General features: G+C 42.8%; 1 long non-coding RNA gene across 1 annotated transcript; it reads right to left on the bottom strand.

Annotated features, from left to right (window-relative positions):
* Positions 1 to 6443: 6443 nt before the first annotated feature.
* LOC133387644 (uncharacterized) lies at positions 6444 to 11732 on the bottom strand. Its single transcript, XR_009763529.1, has 3 exons — positions 11263 to 11732; positions 9346 to 9388; positions 6444 to 8197 (listed from the first exon to the last, which is right to left on the bottom strand). It is a non-coding gene; the product is annotated as an uncharacterized LOC133387644 (long non-coding RNA).
* Positions 11733 to 15885: the final 4153 nt, after the last annotated feature.

Here is a 15885-nt window from a genome sequence, read left to right as displayed (position 1 = left end):
AACCCTGGCTCATAATTTAGCTCTCCTGAAACATAAACCATAGGACACATCTTGGTTGCCATTTATTTTTACTCTGAAGAGATCTAAACCAAGAGTCTGAATTTGGATGACATACTAAGCCAAAATATGGCTTAGATCAGCACAGTGCAGCAGCAGAATGACCAGGGATGAATAAAACAGCCGTGATTACCTCTCCCAGAGCCTACATCCTTGTATATTCACACTAAGCCATAGTTTGTTTCAGAGCTTGGAAAATTTACTTTTTTTGAACTATAACTCCCATCAGCCCCAGCCAGCATGGCCACTGGATTGGGGTGATGGGAGTTGTAGTTCAAAAAAGTAAATTTTCCAAGCTCTGGCTTGTTTTAGCAAGGTGTGCAAACCAGGCCAGTGTCTCCTTCCTAGTTTCAGTTAGGATCACTGGGGCTCTGGCTTGCTTGTGAAGAAAGGAAAGGAGCATTCGGTAGCAGGAGCCTATCAAAGTGGCTCCTTTGGAACGGCGAGCTGGAAGCAGCCTGCAGATACGTGGGAGAGATTAGAACAGCCTTCCCCCAACTTGGTGCCTCTAGATATTGATGGATTATAACTCCATTCATCCCTGCTGGCTGCAGCTGATAGCAACTGTAGTGCAAATCATCTGGAGCACATCAAACTGAGGAAGCCTGAATTAGAGAAAATTAGAGAATTAGAGAAAAGCCATACTAACTTAACTAGTACTTTTCATCTAGAGCAGGGAGGGGAAATCTGTGGTTCTCCACCTGTTGTTGGCCTACAACTCCCATCGTCCTGACTATTGGGGCCTATGGAAGTTGGAATCCAACAACATCTGGAGGGTCATAGGTTTCCCATCCAAGACAGCAAAGCACTTCTCCTGATTTCCAGTTTAAAACTCTCTCTAAATTGGTAATCAAAGTCCTGAAGAAAAAGTGAAATGACTAACCCAAGGTACCTTTGTGAGTCAAAATCCTACTCCAGTCTTCTGACCTAGAGTATTATTGTATATCTTTGCAGAACGTGCAACAAAAGCTGTTTAAACATATGGTCACATTACTTGCTGCTATTCTAAACCTCCTTTGTGTTACAGAGCTGTTGAGCAGCCGTTTTATTTTACAGTAAATATTTGCATGGCTTTTTATCTCCCCCTCTGGGAACGTACTACTCACTACTGCTTTAGTTAAAGACTGATAAGCTCTTGGCATCCAGGGTGTGGTGATAAAAGTCTTCAAAAAGGTCTCTTTCAAACAGACCATAATGCCTACAGAAGGTAGATTAGGGATTCACCAAATAAATCTTCCTATATCCTGAAAGAGACTGACAGAGAATACTTTATGTGCTCATCTCTAAACATGCATTTTGCTCTTCTTCTAAGGCCAGCATCCTGTTCCAGCATCAGTTCCTATTATCTCTGATAGTGTTAGCAGCAGTTCGATATTGTTGCGCTCCTCCCCCAATCTCCGAGCTGTGAGATTTCCGGGGTCCCTGTGCTCCTCCAGGGTTTGGTTTCCTTTGGGAAGAAGGTCAGCGGAGACTGCGGTGTCTTTATGAAATATGGTTTGTTTATTTGCACACATTCCAACTTGAGCTCAAGGATGGAGGGGTTCAATGCATCAGCAGTCCAATATCCAGCTTTTCCATCTGGGTTGCAGGAGGCACCCCAAATGCCATGGTGCAGAGAGCCAGTCTCTCTGCCTGCCTTCCAGTTCCCAGCCATTCTCTACCAAAACTGAAAACTACAAGCCGCTGCTGGGCTCCAGGAAGGGGGGGATGCTCTCCTGAAGAGTTTCAATGACAAAAGGGTCTCCCTGGCCCATTCACCATTGCTAGGCAACTGATCAGCCCATTATCTTACCTGGCCAATATATTTGGTTAACAAAAGACTCTTTTGACCAGCAGAGAGTTCCTCATTCCAAGGCACAGGATTCCAAATCAGGCTGGAAAGGGGACCCACAGGAATCATTCATCCCAACCCCCATGCTCATAACAATATCTAGATCCTTGCATGGTGGTTTCCCAATAGCAATTAAGAGTATGAGCCAGTCCTTAGTTCAAATCTCACCCCAGCCATGATTCAGACTGTGGCTCTATCCCCAATAGTTAATGTGGGACTATTGGAAGATCTTTGCAGGCCAGTTATGTCAGATTATGATCTGTGCAAAAGATCACAAGTAGACTAGAATAAAGAAACAACAGCTGCTCTCCATATAAAAATATAAAAATAGCAGGTATTTAAATCTATCTCTCTGGCATTAATTGGAAGTCATGGGATTTAAAATAAAAATATATTAGTCTTTATACGAGCAACAATAGATATTAATTTTAGGCAATGTATCAGATACTGACACTGGGAAGGTAATTTGTTCTGCTGCTTCTATTAATTTTTTCAGTGAAATCATCATTTGCAGATATTCCACTTGGAGGTGATCACTTTGCTGAAGATGATCACTGAGTTTTAATGTGGCCTATAGCAGCGGCTGCACATGCTTACTTGTTTTAAGCCTACAAACTTTAAATACACAGTTTTGTTTTGGTTTTGGAGGAGAGAGTTGTGTTTTTTTAAAAACCTACTAGGCCCATAAAATGTCTCTAAGCTATTAATTCTCAGCTGGGGGCCAATTCCAGCATAACATCTCCACAAAGAAATCCCTGTGAAATATTAACAGAAAGTGAAATCTACATGAATTTTTCATGAAAAGATAGTAAAAGCAAGAACAGGGGGAAATCAGTCTCCTTACATTCCTTCCCTGGCTGGATTTTTCACCCCCTGACCCAACTCTTCCTCCTGTGCCTGAATTATTTCCATTAAATTGGTCATTATAAGAACGTTGTGATTTTAAGAACGGGTTTGTTTTCCTCTTCTCTCTCTATCCCTTTTTCCTTTTGTGCTTATCTTTTAGATTGTAAGCCTGCAGGCAGTGACTGCACTGATTTATATATATATATATATGTATATATATATATATATATATAAATATATATATGTATATATATATATATATATATAAATTATGTAACAAATTATGTGTCAAAAATATTTTAAAATATAGCACAATGTAAAGTTTTATAAGCAAGATAATTCAGTTTACACTTGTGTCAAGCGTGAATTTACATTTATCCTTATGCAATAAGTAGGCATCATTTTGGAAAGTCACTTCATGCATTCCTTACATTTTGTTGTTCTCTTTGCTGAAATATCATCGGACTGTACTGGAAGTTTTTTGGGTAAAGAGCAGGGGGAGGAGAGGAGTGTTTTCTATAAATAAATAAACGGTGTGATAGTGAAGACAAACATCTCACCCAATTCTAGACACCTTTCTGCTTGGTGTTTATTTTGTTCAACCAAAAATAATTCAAATGTCTCTTATCAGTATCCTTCCCTTTAGTAAATAATTCACATACATCTTTAATTCATAACCTTTACCTTCGACCAAAAGCAATCCTATGATGGCAGAATGGGTGGCGGTGGAGATCCTGCAGTAGACTCAGTCACTTCCTAAGGCCTGCCTGCTTAGTTTGGCCAGGGTGAAAGATGAATGCGACTTTTTCCTTTCCTCAGTTTACTTTTTTAAAAAAAAAATCCTTCCATTGACATCAATGGGAGAAAAAATTACTACTCCAGGAGGAGGACTGGTGGTTTTTTGCCCTTTTTGTTTCCATGTTGGGGAAACAAGAGAGCTTTGGATCTTGCAGATCCAAGACCTCTCACGATCTGCCTCTGGCACACACCTCTGAAGTCCAACCATTAACAGTATAGCCACCCTGGGCTCCTACTAGGAGGAAGAGCAGGATAGAAATCTAATGTAATTGGTTGATTGATTAATTGACTAAATATGCTATGTACAGCCCTAAATGACTTACATCCCAAATATCTGAAAGACTGCATCCTTCCCTACAGACCCTCTCAGGTGTTAAGATCAGCAGAGGGGGCTCTCTTGGTAGTTCCGCTCTGGGACATTATGGTGAAGGGTAGGTAAGAAATAATAACAACAATAATAGTAATGAGCCTCTGAAGCTTTCCATGGGTGTGTACTGGGGGGGGGGCAAGTGCTGATCCATCTGCAGTGTGGCACTTATGCCACATCCTGTCTTTGACTGGCTGTAGGATTGCAGCCTAATCCACTTATTTTAAAATATAAATAGTCAAGATGTGTTTGAAGTGGAGAAGGACAGGATGATCCAGAACAGGGTCTTTTCAGTTGTAGCATTCTACCTTTGGAACTCACTCCTCAAGGAAGCTCCAAGAACAGGAGAGCCCTGAAGCTGGATCAGACCAAAGTTCAGCATCCTGCTCTCACAGCGGGCAATCAGATGCCCATGGGGTGCCCGCAAGCAGGCGTGTGCGCAATAGGGTTCCCCCTAGTTGTGATTCCTAGCAACTGGTATTCAGGGGCATACTGACTCTGATAGGGGCGGTAGAACAGAAACCATTGTGATTAGTAGCTAGTAGTCCCCTGGCACCATCTGTGTTCTCTTTTCAGTGCCGGGTAAAGACATTTTTTTTCTTGCGGTCTTCTTCAGTTTTATTGTATTAATGTTGGTTGATGTGTTGTTTTTGTTTTAAGTAAAGTGAATTGGGAGATGGTATACTTAAAATAACCCCCCCCCCTTCAGTGATTTCTGTCTTGTTTCCTCAAGGAGTGTTTCCTGTGTGTTCTTTATTACTGTACACTTAATTGCAGGGGTAGCCAATGTGGTGCCCTCGAGATATTGCTGGACTACAATTCCCATCATCTTTGACCATTGGCCATGCTGTCTGGGGCTGATGGGAGCTAGATTCCAGCAACATTGGGAGGGCACTACATTGGCTACCCTTGCTTTAGTGACTTGTACTCTAACTAAAAAGACTGACATTTAGTTTAGCTTTTGCCTAGCAAAACTGTGCTTTAGAATTGCACTGTGCTATTGCCCTAGCCTGAGACTGTTAACCTCTGCCATCCTGGTCTTTGAAGTTCCGTCACCAAGCTCACAGGCCAAATAAACAAAAGAAAAATACATGCATACAAAAATAAATCCGCAGGCTGACCCCAAAGTCAACCACACCAACTGATTGCTTTCCTTTTCATCCATAGCAATGGGGCACAGAAAGGTAGGTGACAGATGTCTCTCTCTAACTGTCACATAATCTAGGGAGTTTCACAACTCTAGTGACATCACTGATGTGCTCACTCAAGTTTGCTAAGTATAGTAACAGCTGAAAACTTTTGCCATACTCATTTCCTCTTGCAAAATGAATCAAACGTCTTGGAAAGTTGTCCTTTTTGTGTCCTCTGGGCTGCTGCAGTTTGCATAGAATGGGCAAGGCCTCCCATGTTAAGCAAACTATCTCCAATTTCATCTCCTCATAGTTGTCTCCTTACATCTCTTGGTAGCCCTGTCATTTGCTGCTGTAGTTTAGATTTCTTCTTGTTCAAGTTTTCCTTTTCTTGAGGATTATGAAGAATAAGGCTGACCTCTGTGACATTCAGTGTGGTGCAATGGGATCTAAACAGTCCTAATTGATACACACATATTGAACTTGTTTGCCATTTCCAGTTAATGGCAAGCATGTAGGTCTTGCATCATTGTACTAACACAGGAGAAGTAGACCAGGGGAAGGAAACCTGTGGTCCTCCAGATGTTGCTGGACTACAGTTCCCATCATTCCTGAACATCTGTCATGCTGATTGGCTGATGAGATTTGGAATCCAACAACATCGGGAGAGTCACACAGCCCCTGCCCCCAGCAGACTAATGTAGTTATCATAAGAAAGCTACGTTAGGCTAAAGGCAGGATTGAATTTAGTACTGGATGTTCAAAGCAAGCCATGTGTCACTCTAATGACATCTTTTTCTCCTTCTGTAGGCTGGAGTTCTTCTTAAACAGATATGCCCAGCATAAGGCCCATGATGTGCACATCTCAGATCCACCTAAGCCAATCAGACACAGAAGCTGAGATGCGAGAAAGCCTGCCCTGCTCTTCCTCAATCTGGATTCAGAGACACTTGAGGGAAACAGCACTAGTTTTTCTGGCCTGTTATAACTAGCCAGCCACACCGCACCTAGATTATCTGTGCCTGAGATATCATTATTGGAGTGAATTGCTTGGAGAGTGAAAGCCTTGTGTGCCGTTGGCACCAACTTCAGTTAGTGTAGGGATGCAGAGACAAGGGGGTATCAGAGAAAATGTAGAGACTGACAAAAAAGGACAAATGAGATAGCAGGAGAGCTGCTATTGGATCAACCATGGTCTTACTAAATAGCAAATGCAGCCTTGTTGGGGTGGGTGGGTGAGTTTTGGATTGGGACTACAGCACTGTGGGAGAGTGACTCAGCCTTCATCTTCTGCATCTTTTATCCAGTAGGTTTTACCTCCGGAAGCTGTTGTTTGCCCTGTGGGCCCAAAAACATACAAGCAACCATAAGGTGTGTAGATATCACGACACAGTGAGACACGGTGAGACCAGAGTTCAATTTCGGAGCCCCCCTCGTAATTCTGGTCTCCGCTTTTATTATTACCTCCGCCTGGAGGCGTGGATTATTTTTTCTCCATAAACAGCCTATGACCTTTAACTATTGTATAACATCACGTACATACATAGGACAACAGCATATCTACGTGGCAATATGCAGGCAGTTATTTAACCACTACAGATGTCAGTATCGTTTACAGCCATAAAGTTAACCACATCCTGTTTTTCCACTGGTCAGATCGCAATGTCTTGAGAGATAGTGTACTGAGAACAGCAGCGTGGTTTGCCAACGTATGCTGTTCATTCAGTCCACCCCACATCTCCCCCTTTTTTATTTTTTAGCAAAAAGTAATTACTACGTAATGGTCGCGGAGCAACAGGTGTACACGTCTGGAAAAGGTATTGTAAAAAACAGCATAAGCCTATACTTAAAATGAGTAAAAGAATAGCATATCTAAGAATCTGACTTAGCCATCCAGTGGGCAGCCAACTCCAAAGCCACTGCCACCAAGTTGTAGGGGCGTCCTGCAAAATGTTATTAGCTAGATCCTTCAAGTTTTTTACCTGTGTTCTGATTTCAAAACTGTTGTCAGTTAAATTAAAACAGCACATATTCTTTATAGTTTCGCACCCCAACTGATGTTGTAATAGCAGGTAATCTATAGCTGCACGATTATCCAAGATAGCTTGTCTTAATATACCCTGCTCTTCATTTAACAAAGCAATGGCTCGAGAGGTGGCATTTATCATCTTAACATAATTACAGGCTAATTTATGTAATTGATTGCTGTTACTTACTGCCAATGCAGGAAGTCCAACAAGGGAGATGGCTAGTGATACACTTTCTGCTTTATTAAGCAATTCCTACGTTGGGCTAGCAACTCCCTTTTATGAAGGAAAATGGGAACCAGTCGACTCAGGCAACAGATGGTATCAGAAATATCCCTTCTGCACCTTATGTCGACTACAATTAACCATCCGAGCACACGTATTATTAATGGAATTTGCAACATGTGATGTAAATAATTGAAAAGCATTAACAGGCAGCTGGAAGGTTGGAGTTCCCCAATTCGAAACAGTATGATATTTAATCTCTGAAGTATTCATGAATCGCCCAAGTCCTGTAATGTTCCCAATATCCCCAGGTGCTTTGCATACGGGTATTAAACATGTTCCCAACATACCCATTTCCTGTACATGTTCAGTCATGCAAAAGTCACTCACATTTGTCATTCTTGCTAACTGAACCCAGATATTGTGTTGAAACCGCATCCCCAACTCCTGCCCCAACCTGTCAGCCCCGGCGCTTCCTAAAATCCAACAAATGCAAAGTACAAAAATAGAATTTGTATTTAAAGACGCAATTAAAGCAAGAATGGTGTTCTCAGTTGTCTTGTCCACCCCGGCTTGTTCCATTGCTTTTTCTGCTTGTGTTGCTAAGTTCTTTATCTGGCCCCAAGTCACGGGAGGTTGCGGAACATTCCGACCACGCTTCCTGGAAGACATCCCAGTATCCTGAAGTTGCAGAGAAAAATTAGGGATGGGATTCTTAAGATTATCGTGCCAGGACATCGTCTTTCCAGGGCCGGATACACCTAGCAGGTACCCACACAGGACCGTCAGGCGTAGACACAGCCGCGTAACCTCGACCCCACGTTATAAGCGGAACTGGGCCTTTCCACTCTGGATTTGGTAGTTGCCGAAACTGCACCCGCGGGGCAGGTAGAGACTCCGACTGCTGAAAATGCCGCTGCGCTCGAGTAGAAAAGGAAAAATGAGTATTGGGAGATTGAGACAAATTTAAATGATTAATGGTAAACAACACTTGTGCCAGCCACTCCTCTTTGGTGGCCAATCCCAGTGGTACTCCTCCTTTTTGTTTTTGTTTAAGCAAATGCTCTTTAAGGGTACGATTGGTACGTTCGACGACAGCTTGACCTGTAGAATTATAAGGAATACCAAACAAATGTGTAATGGACCACTTAGTGCAAAACTGTGCAAATTGCTGTGAAACATATGCAGGGCCATTATCAGTTTTTATCGTCTGAGGTTGGCCCATGATGGCAATAGAACGAATGACATGATTAATAACATTCTTAGTTTTTTCCCCTTTCTGAGGAGTTACCCATATGTATCCGGAATATGTATCTACTGTAACATGCAAATACTTCCATGGGGAGAAAGTAGGAAAATGTGTAACATCCATTTGCCACAACTGGTTAACTATGAGACCTCGTGGGTTCACTCCTGGTTCTGGGGATAGAGTTAACTGTGTGCATTGGGGACATTGTTGAATAATGGCAGAGGCTTCCTGGGCAGTAAGATGGAATTGCTTCTGGAGTGCTTTAGCATTTTGATGATGAAGGGCATGACTTTCTATGGGTGTGCAAAGGAGGGCACGAAGAGCCTCCACTTTCCAGATTTCTTTTTAATCACAAACACTGGGGTGTTATAAGGGCTATTACTTTCTGCTATATGATCAGCTTCCAGTTGCTCCTTTACCAGTTGGTGCAGAGCTTCTAATTTTTCTTTGGGTAAGGGCCATTGTTCTACCCAAATGGGTATGTCTGTCTTCCATTGTAAAGGAAGAGCTGCCTTTTGTTGGCTAATCATTAATAACAATGGTGGTCTGGAATTGCTCCAGTAAATCCCTTCCCCACAGATTTACTGAAATGTCCAAAATACAAGGGCGAATGTGGGCTATACGATCACCATCAAGAGCAACAACTTGTATCCAATCCTTACTCCGTTTTGAATCCTGAGCTCCGCCCACTCCCCACACAGAAGGGGCCACTTCTACTGGCCAAGAGGATGGCCAGTTATGTTCAGCAATTACTGTGACATCTGCCCCAGAATCTATAATACCTTCAAAAATAACATTGTTTAAACAATACTTACGAACCGGTTTCTCCCTGGTCACTTCTGCCAGTACTGCAGCTACCTGTGGATGGAAAGGATTACCTGAAATACTCACACTCGGCGATTTCGTCCTTGTAGATCCGAATCCACCAGTACGTTTTTGGGAGGAAGTGTTCGATGTGAAAAGACGATATGGCAATAACAATAGTTGCGCAAAAGAATCTCCCTTCTTCAACTGAAGGGGAAGGTGACTCCAATACTGAATATAAATAATTCCCTGATAATCAGAATCAATAACACCAGGTACCACCATTATATTATTCTTGGAAGCAGAGGATCGCGGTAGTACAAGGCCTACGGTGCCTTCTGGTAAAGGGCCAGTGAGTGTGGTAGGCATTAAAAGAACTGCTCCAGGCAAAGGAACATCTTTTGACTCTGCATGTATTAAATCAATTCCAGCGCTTCCTTGAGTAGCAGGGGTGGGTACACTTCCTTGAGATTCGGGGCTGGAAGCCTGCCCCAAGTTCAGTTTCCCTCAATAGGACGGGAAGACACATTGGTATTGGTAGTGGGAGCTGAACGACACTGATTAGCCCAATGATAACCCTTTTTACATTTCGGACAGATTTTCTTTGGCCGGTTTGTAACAGTGCCCCCACCTTTAAATGCTCCTCCGCCAGGAGCCCGACATTCCCTTCTGAAATGACCAGGCTTTTGACAATTAAAACAATTGCCTGTAGGTTTGTTACCCTGTCTTAATGCCCCAGCTAACAATGTCATGGCATGAACATGTGTACCTACCTCTGCACAAGCTTGAATCATGTCTCCCAATTCATATTGCGGTCTATGAATAATGTTTTTCAAAATCTTTTTACAGTCTGTGTTAGAATTCTCGTAAGCTAATTTTAACAATAATTCCCCTTGTGCCTGAGGGTTATCAACCTGCCGTGTCAGAGCCTCTTTCAAACGGTCAACAAACTGAAAATAGGGCTCTGTTGCTTGCTGCCGTACATTCGTAAAAGAACGTAAGGGTTCTTTCCCAGCAGGCACCTTTTTAAATGCTTTCTGTATACACTCAGCAGTTCGATGAAATGCGGCTTCAGGCAATACCCCTTGTTGTGCTATGGTAGCAAAATTACCTGACCCATAAATTTGCTCGGGAATGATATTAGCATCCCCAGCTGCTATAGCAGCATGTCTAAATTCTTGGTCCCAAACTACATATTGCGAAGGAGTCAAAATCATCCTAAAGAGATCCTTCCAATCTTGAGGGATCATGTTATATCCAGTAGCTACTCCTTCCAACATCCCTTGTACATAATTAGCCGTAATCCCATATTCTCTTACTGCCTTATTTATTTCTCTAATAACAGAAAACGGAAGAGCTGTCCAAGTTGCTATGCGATTATTAGCATTATTAGGATCTGGCTGATATGTAACGGGAAAAGCTGAAATTGTACCCTCCCAGTCTCCCATTTCTTCCATAGATAATAATCCTGAGGCTGCAGCCTGAGCTATGGCTGCTTTAACCTTCCCAGTAACCTGTTCTTGTTGGACTGGAGGGCTATATGGAGGAGCATTTACAAATTTCTCAATATCCTTTTCAGGTGTAGGTAAAGAAAGTTGGGGATAAAGAGGAGTTTTCTGGTCAGAATTGGCAAACAGCGATGTCTCTTTTATCCCTAAATGACTAATGGCCTCAGCACACTTTTGCCATAATAAGAGATGGTGAATAGGTGCTCTTGGTTCTTCATGTAATTTTCTCCCTATCTTTATCCAATCTGACTGACGTAGTGATCCTTGCTCTGGATACCATGGACATTGACATTGAATTGTTTTTAACAATGATTCAATGTGAGAACGACTTACAAAAGCTGAGGTATCCTGTTTTAAAATTTTTTGTAGCTCTTGTGCATGAACCTTCTGCTGAGCTGACAATTCCCCCCCCATACTCACGAATGGGAGCTGTACGCTGAGGTGCACCGTTGGCTGATCCTGCCAGTGGGTACGAGGGTGTTTGTTCTGAATCACGTCGAGGTCACCAGATGTAGATATCACGACACAGTGAGACACGGTGAGACCAGAGTTCAATTTCGGAGCCCCCCTCGTAATTCTGGTCTCCGCTTTTATTATTACCTCCGCCTGGAGGCGTGGATTATTTTTTCTCCATAAACAGCCTATGACCTTTAACTATTGTATAACATCACGTACATACATAGGACAACAGCATATCTACGTGGCAATATGCAGGCAGTTATTTAACCACTACAGATGTCAGTATCGTTTACAGCCATAAAGTTAACCACATCCTGTTTTTCCACTGGTCAGATCGCAATGTCTTGAGAGATAGTGTACTGAGAACAGCAGCGTGGTTTGCCAACGTATGCTGTTCATTCAGTCCACCCCACAAAGGTGTGTGTGTGATCTCATCCAGGAAAGCAGCACAAAGGCAAAGGAGTTAACTGCCCTCCTGCCCAATCCAAATCCTAGCCTGGGGATGCATTTCCCATTTAAAATGGGGTGGGGTGGAGATCCACTCACAGAATTCCTGATGTCTCTTCTGGTCACACCTAAAGCAGAATGGGGAACTGAGAGGCAGGAGTGTAGACTGCCTGTGGGGTGGGGAAAGATAAGGGACAAGACAAATTGAGACACAGTGAGACCTGGGCTGGTGCAAAATGGATTAGAGGGCTGGGGAACCTGTGTCCCTCCAGATGTTGAACTCCATCTTCCATCAGCGTGGTCAATAGTAATGGATGAGGGGAGCAGTAGCCCAGCAACACATGGAGGTTCCCCATCCCTGAGTTAGAAAGAGAAAAAAAACACTGTGTTAAAAATTGTAACAAGAAGGCTTTTCTGTGATTAACACATGTGGCCTTCTGCACTTTAGTAAAACAGAGGTGGCCATCAGAGCAATTTGAGTTGTGCACTCCTGTTCTTATTTGTAAACCCATCCGGGAGTCTTTTTTTCCAGCAGAGGAAAAATGTTTCATATCAGTCTTCTGTTGTTTTGGACTACAGCTCCCATCAGCCCCAGCCGACATGGCTGAAGGGCACCAGGTTGCTTTAAATAATAATAAGTGGGGGTTAAGGTACTCTTTGTGTTTGCACAAAGAAAGCAAACACAAAACCCTGCTGAAGGTCAAGATGATTTTGGTGAGTGAGTAGCCTTCAGAACTCCAGGAAATAATACGTCTGCAGTAATTTTATTGTTGTGCCTTTGGAAACCTGTTTTCTGTGGGTGGGGTTGAGAACTCTGTAGAAAGAACTTCACAGGAGCTGAACTGGAACAGGGCCAGGCCTACAGAACAGGAACCTGCCACTATGGGGATTTTTTGATACAGTCTTCCTTTGAAATATTGGGGCAATCCATTAACATTCATCTACCTAACAGGGTACACAAACTACCCCATCGGTCAAACTACATGGTATAGGGCAGATCTGTGACTGATCACCACGTTTAAAAAAAAATTAACACTGATATGCTGTTCCCAATTTGTTCAAAGCAGCAGTGGCAGGCAGGCAGGGAGTGTGAAATTCTTTTTCCCCATGCCATTGATTTTCCTGGTCAGAATTGGCCCCTCAAAGCTGCTATTTGCCCCACAGGAGCAAAACTACAGGTACATGTATCACATATTTTCTGTATTGGCCCTAACATGCTTTGTTTTGCCTCAAGCCTAGTGATAAGGAAAATACACAAATATGAAATCCAAAGAGTTTTCACTTTAAGCTGTGTGTGTGTGTGTGTGTGTGTGTGTGTGTGTGTGTGTGTGTGTGTAGACACACATGGTGCTTTACAGAACAAGATACCTCCACCAAGGACTTTAACATCTAACATGTGACACAACAGAAACACAGGAAAGGGAGGTTGACTCATTGCAACAGGCAGTAGAAGCTGGTCCATTTGGGCAAATAGTCACTACCTCACCAACCTCAATCTGCCCTCACCCCCCCCCCCCTTGCCTTCTTACTTACAACCAGCCTAGAGGATGACACTGGCTGTGAACTTCTTCCTCCTTAATCCCTCTACAACTCAATAGGGAGGAGAGTGGGGACAAAACTAGAATTGGTTGGCTCTGCCTGTCATTGGCTCTGGCTCCACCTATTGTTGCCCTCCCTGCCCTCTGCTCCACCAGCCTCAATGGGCACCAGCCACCACTGGCAACAAGTGGTGTGTAAAATCAGCTTGGAACATTGTCTAATGAAGCATACATGCTCAAAATGTCTCTCATGCCAAGCAGCAGGAACATCACCCATAACCAATCAACTGAAAGGTGGGATGGAGTTATGCTTTATTTTTGCATCACAGAGAGACAGGGACAATGCTCGCTTTTGCACACTTTTATCTAATTACCTGATTGTTTCAAAGTCAATTGGTGGAGGAGAGGAGGTCATTACAGGGCAATGCCTGAGAAGTGAAGGTGATATATTAAATTTGTTTGCAAGCCTTCTTGGGGTTATCTATGTGCAGGCATGTCCTGTGCCTTCTTTATCTCATGCACACAATGTAATGTTTCACTCAGAGATGTTTATAAAACTAGCCCACTGGTCCTCGATGCAAAGCCATTGGACACAGACAGGCAGACACAAAGGCAAATGTCGGCATTCTGATGTCAACACAGCACCATTTGCATGGCTTGGGCATGTGGCCAATGCAAGGCAGCAAAGGAACAAATCACCAACTTGCCTTGGTGGCATGGAGTGCCTTCTACCAACTTTGGTTGGTGGCCCAGCTATGCCCCTATCTGGGCAGGGATAACCTGGCTTCAGTTGTCCATGTTCTGGTAACCTCCAAGTTAGATTATTGCAATGCCCTCTATGTGGGGCTGCCTTTGAAGATGGTTTGGAAGCTGCACCTTGTGCAAAATGCAGCGGCTAGATTGGTAACAGGGACCAGACGGTTCGAACATACAACACCAATTCTGGCCTGCTTGCATTGGCTGCCTGTCTGTTTCAAAGCTTGATTCAAGGTGCTGATTTTAACCTATAAAGCCTTACACGGCTTAGGACCACAATACCTGATGGAATGCCTCTCCCGACATGAACTCACCCGTACACTACGCTCAACACTACGCTCTAAGGCCCTCCTCTGGGTGCCTACTCGGAGGGAAGCTGGGAGTCTGGCAACAAGGGAGAGGGCCTTCTCATTGGTGGCCCCCAAATTATGGAATGATCTTTTTGACAAGGTGCACCTGGTGCCAACACTGTTATCTTTCCGCTGCCAGGTCAAGACTTTCCTCTTCTCCCAGGCATTTTAGCATGTTTTTTTAAATTGTTTTTTTAAAATATTAAATTGTGTTTTTAATTTTTTGTGTGTGTTTTATTTATTAATTATTTATTTATTTTATTTGTATCCCGCCCTTCCTCCCAGCAGGAGCCCAGGGCAGCAAACAAAGCACTAAAACACTTTAAAACATCATAAAAACAGATCTTAAAATACATTAAAACAAAACAGCATTAAAAACATTTTTAAAAAAACAACTTTAAAAAAGGGTTAAAAACATTATTAAAAACATATTAAAAATTCTGACACAGTGTTTTAAATTTTATACATTTGTTTTTAATGTTTTTAATTGTTGTAAACTGCTCAGAGAGCTTCGGCTATGGGGCGGTATATCAATGTAATAAATAAATAAGATGGCAGAAGGAGCGTCAACATGCCCCATCTGCCATCTTGGGTGAGACCAGGCATGAATGCTGATGTGCGAGTTGGTGCAACTGGGCATAGTTAAATGTGTATGTGCATGCATACACACAGAGGGGAAGCGGGAGCCCACAGCGACCTGGTCCTGGTCCTGTGTATTTAAGTTGATCTACAATGCAAATATAGAACCTGCACTGGCTAGCATTTTCCAGAGGGATAGCCATCTGCTGCAGCAAAAACGACAAAGAGTATTGTGACAACTTAAAGATTTATTATGGCATAAACTTTCATGGATTACAATCCCCTTCACCAGATGCACAAAATGTAATCCTGAGTTTCAGATACATATAAACATAGTAGGGTGGGGGAAAGACAGCAAACAAGGGAGGTGAGAATGAAATAAAATGCAAAGTACAGACAGTGATAATTATATATTTAACAGTGGCTATTCTCAAAATAGAATTAACCCAGGCACCCTGGCATTGGGACACCAATTAGCATTTATAGTGTGATACTGGGCTCCTTCAGGAGGAAAGGTGGGATATAAATAAATAAATAATCCTCCATCTGCCAGTTCAATCCCTGTACATGGCTAGCATGTGCATTTGATGTCTCTTCCAGAATTCATCCTGTTCTAACACGATACAAAAACAGAATGCAAAAGATTCCAAAGGTCTTAGAGGAGCACCTTTGTAGATAAGGGCAATTACATTTCTCAAACATTGTAAAGCAATGTCAGCTCCCCTTCCGACCTGTTTTTTTTTTTTAGACAATTAGGTAAGGTTGTCACTGGATAACAAAAAAATGCAATAGGAAACATTATTCTGCCTGTTTGTGACAGTATAGAATCTCCACCACCACCACCTAGAAAAGGATTCAGGCCCACGTCGAGGGGGGGGGGGCTGTGACATCCACTCATTCAATTTCTGATCTAC

The sequence above is a fragment of the Rhineura floridana genome, chromosome 6 (genome assembly GCF_030035675.1).
Source record: "Rhineura floridana isolate rRhiFlo1 chromosome 6, rRhiFlo1.hap2, whole genome shotgun sequence".
Classification (NCBI taxonomy): Eukaryota; Metazoa; Chordata; class Lepidosauria; order Squamata; family Rhineuridae; genus Rhineura; species Rhineura floridana.
The sequence above is the reverse complement of the archived record's forward strand: the minus strand, read 5'-3'. Positions and strand labels throughout refer to the sequence as shown.